This window comes from Psittacula echo (genome assembly GCF_963264785.1).
Source record: "Psittacula echo genome assembly, chromosome: 10".
NCBI classification, from domain to species: Eukaryota; Metazoa; Chordata; class Aves; order Psittaciformes; family Psittacidae; genus Psittacula; species Psittacula echo.
The window spans coordinates 12820758-12828523 of record NC_137741.1 but is presented as its reverse complement, the minus strand read 5'-3'; positions in this window follow the sequence as shown (position 1 = coordinate 12828523).

The window sequence follows — 7766 nt, the reverse complement described above, 5'->3', positions numbered from 1 at the left end:
ATGAAAAGTTTGTTCAAATATGTTGCGCTGGAAACTTTTCCGATGTGTTTAGGTTTCTCACCAGCACGGAGAAGCGCCTCCTCCATCGCCAGACGCAGAGTGCCCTCTGCTGAAACTCGCCTGACGGGGACACGGGCCCGCGGGGAACAGGACGGGGCGGGCAGCCGGCGGCACGCCCGGGCTGCTGCAGTGCCACGGCTTCCCGGGGCAGCCCCCGGCTCCGCACAGACCCCGCGCTGCCCGGCCTGCTTCCCTTTGACAGCGTGAGACTAACGGGCTGCTCTGTCTGCGGGCTCACCCCGGGAGCTGGGGCAAGCTCTTCCTTCAGTCTGCTATCTGAAGTACTGTCAGGAGGACGGCGAAGGACTTGACCTTTGGTTTTTTCCTAGTACTGTGCATCCTAAAGCGTTGGTTTCCATCTATTTCAGTCACTATATTTACTTAAAGATCCACATAAGCCTTTAAATATAACTTCAGTTACATCAGAGATATGTTATCTTCAAAAAACATATACCAGTGCAGTCAGCATATGCTTCAGACTTGATCATTAGTAATTTTAAAGACAGAATTTAGCCAGCAGATCAACTGGTGCAGAGCATCAATTTTCCTGTCTCAAAACTGTGGCTGGTAGTGCTTCAAGAACAAACCCAAAAGATGTTCACAACTGCAGGATGATGCTGACCCTCAGGACCTGCCATCTGGGAATGCATATGGTTTGCACCACCCCTATTCAGAGTATCATTTCTCTTACAATTATCTACTCTTTAAGACTGAGGCAGTTCCCTGGGTCCCTGAAACAAAAGCTGAACAGTGGCCTATTAATTTGTTTGTCAGATGGAAATATTTAGCTAAAAGTACTCTGGTTATGTTCCTAGTACTGGCACTAGCCACAGATACCACTGAAATGTTTGGCCCTGAGAATCTGAAAGTGTCCTCCAAATTTGAATGCTGGCCAGCATTTTTCTATTTTCCCCTTTTCAGTGCTACTCATCTCTGCATTCTCTGCTTTCTCCTCCCAGCTTACTGGTGCCATTCTTCAACACTGTTCCTGGTCATTTGTTTCACATCAGTTGGCTGTGTGCACCCCTAACTATAAAGGATAATCAAACATCACATACATGTAAAAATATCTGCTCACCTCCTGCATTAAATTTGAGCATAGAAAAAGAAGTTGTGTAACAGGAAGCAGCCTGGGTTAGCTCACATCAGATTCAGTGACTAAAGTGAGGCTGCTGCTTCCATACACACTTGATGCTTTGTGCAACCTCAGTCCCAGATTACGTTCTATGTCTGAATTTATACAGCATGTAAGAGAACAGAGGTGAGAGTCTCCAAGCATTGCTCTCCAAATGTCAGAAAGATTACAGAAAGCAACATTATAATAAAAGACCCATGTACCAGTAAACCAGCAATGGGCAATGTGTCTTGCCCAAGCTACTGAAATGACACAATGCTGTTTCTGTACAGCACAGTGAGTCCCATTCTCCCCCAGCACCCATGGTCTGCTTCTCTTATACTGAAATCATTCTTTTTGTGAGGCAATAACAGTATTTGGAGCAAAAAATAGCCTCAGCCTACAAATGGAAACCATAAAGGGCTTCGGGCAGCTTTTAACAGAGCATTTTCCCATGTGAAGCTTCAAATTATTTAGTTTCTTCACCTCAGCCTCACTCCACACCCCTGCCACTCTACTCCTTTCTCTCAGAATTTCCAGTGAATCTGGAAGCTTTTAGATTTTGACTCTTGTTGGAGGTCTCCATAACCCCTTCTGCTGAGCCAAGCAAAAACTGAATGAAACTTTGGTGTCCAGGGAGGATCTGTTTGAAAATAGCCACTTCAAAATTCCCAGCACCTGCAGCTCCAGATCAGACACCAACACACATCCTAAAATTAAAGACCACAAGCTTGCAGGTTCTGGATGCCAAATTTTCATCCCTGAAGAAATTCTGCAAAAACTAATTGACCATTCAAGTTTAAAAGAAATCACCCTTTTCTAAGGAAGCATTTAACTTCCCTTCTGCTCACTCTGTCTTGTCTATATGGATTATAAACTCTTCAAGGCAGGTTCTTTGTCTGCTACACTGTGTTTGCACAACCCCTGGTCCAGTGTCAAGTCCTTTAGGCATTACTTTCTTAGTAGATTTTACCATACAGTCTTCTAATTCCCATTCATGCCACATTAGCTTGGCAGAGTTGGTGTAAGATTTTTGGATAGGAAACTGTAGTGTTGCTCTTTACACTCAAGAGTTCAGATACGTAATTCCTGTATTTGTCTCTTGTTATTAGCAATGCTTTTCTATTACATATATGATTTTCTCTTGCTGCTCTCTAAAATATGCATCATTTAAATGACATTAAATATGACAGCTGTAAAACCCTTACTGTTCATAAAATTGTGAAATATAGACATTTGCACTTATTATTTCATTGAACACAATCATGATCTCATCCATCTGTACAGCTGGCATGGTATCTCATGAGGAAGCTGGTTGGAACTATAACGGTCTTATCCTTTGTTTTATACTGACTTAAGGCCAGGTGTCTTCACTATTGAACACAACCATGAAATATTTTGTCATTTGTTGATTTACATTCAATTGTAACTTTCAACTTGGACTCAACAGTGCAGGCAGAAATGGCAGAGAAAAGAGATCCTGCAAGATATAGCTAAGGGCAAACTTGGAGAAAACTAAATCTCCGGTCTGGTAAACAGAACCCTCTGTTCAATCACATGATAACCACCAGATTTCACTCTCTCAGTAAACATTAATAGAAAACCTTCACATCTAAAAGAAAAAACATTTCTCTTGTCTTGAAATACATACTTCAGCAGACTCCACTTATATATAAATATTCTCTCAAAACAAGTTCAGCTAAGCAAATCTGATGATCATGAAGGCCACTCTTTCATCATAACAAAAGTCTGCACTACTCAGGAGAAAATATGTTTGGCTAAACTACAAATTTAAAATCCATTGAAACAGTACAGAACATTTGGCTCATAAATCAGGATTATGTCTAATGAATAGCAAAACTGGAAGTATCCTGCCGAGGCCCCATGCAGAAACTGAATTTTGGGTTGAGGCCTCAAAGTTATCAGGAATAGAGCTGCACCTGATTGACTAATAAAAGGAAAATGTTAAATTTCCTGTAACTAGAGTCTTGAGAAGGCTGACACGGTATAATCAGTTCTTTGGCTGTGTATTGTGTTTGTATTGAGTGCTTGTTTACCCTGAAATAACAAGCTCTCTGGGGTAGGAAGCAATCATGCACTGTCACACTTCACAAATATGTTATACCCTATAAAGAGTAAAGCCTCTATTAGTAGAAAGGTACAAAGTTCAGCTACAGCACTGTCTTTGATTTCTTGGTGTTATGGAACCCATTGCATTCCAGACTGATCCTTGCCCTGGGCTTCGGAAACAATTCCATCTATATAGTAAGTAGAAGAAAATTCTTGTGGCTTAAAGAAAGAAAAACTAGTTATGTGTAGACCTAAACATTGTAGAAGAAAACTACTGTCTTCCTCCAATTTGTGTTTAAACGAATTTAGCATTAACCAATACAGTATATACAAATGGTCACTACTTCAAGTACTTGAATAAATATTTGTCCTTTCTTGTCTTTCAAGTTCCTTTTTGTCCTCAAGCAAAACAACTTGCGGCATATTTGCATATTTATGATCCTGTACAGTAGTAGCAGATGCATTAACTTTCGTGACTCTCCAGAACAAATACATCTAGAGTCAGATAGTACATATCTTTTGTTGTAGTTCAGTGTTCAGAGCCCTAATTAAAATGCCAGAACCAATGTTTTGAGAGACAATTATAATACACTTTGTGGTTTTGTCGCTTATCTTTTCAAAAGGACTTAGGTGCTTATTGTGGCAATAAATAGAAAATATGAACTTGTATAGAGGAAGACTGAATGCAGATAAGGCAAGACAAGAAATTCATTGCAGAAGTAAAATAACTTCAGTTTGGTTACACATAGCTGTGTGTTAACAGATGTTTTAGCTAGTTTGCAAAACACAAGGCAAAGCCCACTGAGGACTGTGGATATGGCAGATTTGAATTCCTGAACTTGTCTGCCATTTTCTGCTCATGCAACAGTGACAATGATCTGTTTTGCTCCATCTGTGGTGGCCCCTACTTTCGTGATTGTTAAAATTAAGATGTTATTGAGTGCTATGTGAAAGAAGCAACGCTTGGTGAATAAACAGGGGCTCTGAGGAAAACAGGCATGCTGCAAGTCACAGTGACAGAGCTCAACAGGACAATTACTGCCCTCACTGTAATGGCTCACTGGGGAAAAGCAAGAAGAGTAGGGTAGGTTACCTGCATCTCACAAGTTGACTTGTGCCTGTCACCACATGAGTGTCTGAAGATGCACATCAATATGGAAATAGACAAGGACAACATTAGAATTAAAACATAATACTTCACTGGGAGGAACACTACTGACAAAGACAATGTGTTTATGAATGCAGAAGATGAACAATTAATGTAGGAAAACAAAACAAAAAACCCCAGAGGAATGAATAAGTATGAATAAGTTAAAACTTAAAAAAAATTCATCACCTTCCCAAAACCAAGTCACCAGAAAATAGCTTCAGAAAATCAACATTGTGCATCAAATATTTAGCGGTAAGAGGAACAGAATTTCCTTTTTTTCATATCCAATCTGTGTTTCAAGATAAATACAGAAAAAATACAGCAAAGCTTGTAACAAAGTGGTCTCTCACTCCAGTAAGCTCGTGTGGGTGGGAACAAAGGAGCAAATAAAACATGAAGCCCAAACCAAGGATGCAATAGTGTACTAACTGAGGCTAGAACCCCAGCTGTAGTTATACTTTACAGCTGAAAGCAAATGTGAGGACAGAAAGCAAGTTTGAAATTGAGTTTTGATTCTTCTGTTCTCCTCTATTTGCCATATTGGCATAGACTGTTGTTTCTTGAATTGCACATTTACAGCCTTCATTAAAGACTATATTGTGAATCATTACCAAGGAACAGTATGGAATATTACCATCACCACAGCCTGGCTGCAGCCCAAGAGCTCCATATTGAGGGAGGTATCAAGTCAAGTGCAGTAATAGGGGGATAAACTGTTTGCTCTCTATGATGTGGATTCAACCCATCTCAATTCAGCAATGTTGCCTGGATATAAATGAAGACATTTTTGTTATATTGTACTAACAGAGATGGAAGTGACTCCATTTTCACACGGGACTCAGATTTGCCTTAGCTCTGATGGATCAGAGGTGGTTCCTGGCTGCTATGGGAGCCAGCAGATGCACTCATTATTCTTGGTAACAGTCAGTGATGACATAATTGAATAAAACCTATTTGACAATGAATGAGGGTAAGGAAGGGTTAGCAAAATCTTATGGATGGAGGGAAAGAAAGTTCGTAAAGCTCCAGATTCACAGTTTGGAGCTATATAGTCACTGAAAAAATAGTTTAGTTTCCACTTTCCTTATTTTAATCTTTGCTTCCTTTGTTGCCTTATGCTATGAAAACTCAATCTGTGACTTTTCTTCAAAGCCTGATAGTGGTATTAGTAACAACTTCAGAACAAAATTCTGGTTTTCCAGACCCATGCACAGTACCTAATTCTGTAGAGATATTCCTTACAGAAACTAAGGTGCATTTTACATAAAACTTAACTGATCAGCAGTTTATAGAAGCCTGCTACACTAACACAGACAAAACCCACTGTAAACTAACTGACCTACCCTGCCTAATGTAACAAGGCAAGTAGGAGCATATGCTGAAATACTACACAGGAGGATCACTTGTGCGGTTACATATTCTGGAAAAGACTTTTCCATCTACGTATACTTCCAACAATGACACAGAAACTGCCCTTAAACCTTGGGTAAGTAATCTCTAATTTTCTCATTGTAACTCCATACCTACTCTAGTACTGTGGCAACCATTATCAGGTCATTAGAACTCAATCTGTCTCCATTAGGTCTGGACATGTGTGAGTCCCTAACATCGGCCTGCAAACACACTGCTTAGCAAAGTACTTATTAATATTTTCTGATACATCAGAGTAATACCATTTGAAACAACATTACTATTGCATGTAGAGACTTCTTAATCTGTTACAAAGGCTATCCAGTGATACCTTGTTTGCTTTCAAAGGCTACTTAGGGAAGAGACCCTCATGAATTAGAGATCAGAATGACTATCATCAAAGAAAAACACTAAAACACTACCGAAGATTCTGTAGTCTATGCTGACTCCTCATCTATGCCTACATTTGCCAGCTCAATATTTTCCCATTTTCAAGTTTGTGCACTTACTATGCATAGCCTCAAATGTACTTAACACTAGAAAAGCAGACATGAATTCAAACATTTTGTATTAGGTCACCAAAAAAAAATAAAAAATTAAGAGGAAATATTGCTATCAACAAACTTGGAACTTGGCCCTACCTGAGTCTTTAGCAGTCATCAAAGTAGTAGCAAGGTCCAGCTGCTTCCCAATGGATAGAGAGCAAAGTCAGGTAGCCAGGCACACACCAGCCATAGCCCTGTCCTACTGCTCATAGGTAAAAGTCACAAGGAGCTAAAAACAGCCACGGTGTGCAAAGAACCCAGGCAAAGTTGCAATAACTCAGCAGATACAAGGTGAAGCCAGAAAATCAGTCCACAGGCCAACAAAACCTATAGCCACACACAACCATAACAGCTCAAAAAAACAACTAAACCTCAGGCCAGAGCTTAAATGGTGTCCTTGCAACTGTGGGCAGTGAGTGAACGGAAGCACCAGCTGAGGCTGGTCAAGGTCATTAAGGGATATTGGTGCACTCAGAGGCCTGACAGTATTTTGGAACCAATACCAACAGATTGCTTGCACATGGCTAGAATCATTTAGCAGATACCTGAGGAAAAGAACAGCAAGAAGTTCATCCCATGTTTTCCTGGTTTCACTGTATCGCTGCACTGCTGTATATTTTTCATTTCACCAGCTCAAGATCAAGGTCATGAAAGATAATTAGAAAAAGTCTACAAATATGTATTTTTTTTTTATTCCAATTTTGTGAACTCTGCCAGCACTGTTTAAACCTCCCATATTTACATTCTGCTGCAAAAAGACTGTAGAAAAGCTTTTACTGTGCTTTAGTCTGGGACACATATCTTTTCCCCACATTTTTTCCTGATACTCTCTATATCTCTTAACCCTGAAACATTCCTGATATCCTACTTGAAACAGTAGGAAAAGATGGTACAGGCTTATCTCTGCAGGAATTCCTGAGCTGTGCTTGTGGTCTAATCTACAGTGGACAGTATGGTACAGACTACAGTCTCAATCAAAACAAAGGGTCAGAAAGAAAAAAATCAGCAGACTTCCACTGTGCTCTTCTCAAGTTGCCACCTTCTGTGCTCACATAGGGAGGAGTAGGTAAAGAACACAAAAGATAAAACCAGCTCGGACTATTTTTGAACTATTTCTTTCAGCTGTTTTTGTTTGCACTATTACAAAGCCTTGGCAGAAAGGAAAATATTTTTAGAATAGCAGATTTCTTGCTTTGTTTTGCATCTGTTCCAAACTCTTACAATTATATTTGAACAGCTGGCCGGTAACATGCAACCATCAAATATGGCAATGACACACGATCACAGTGTTCTCTGTAGAGGACTGAGGTTTCAAAGCCGAAGTAAACCCTTAGATGTACACATCTTGGTCTTAGAGGTACAAGTTCAGATTTAAGTGATACTTTTTATTTTTCTTGAATTGAGCTTTCTATTGGCA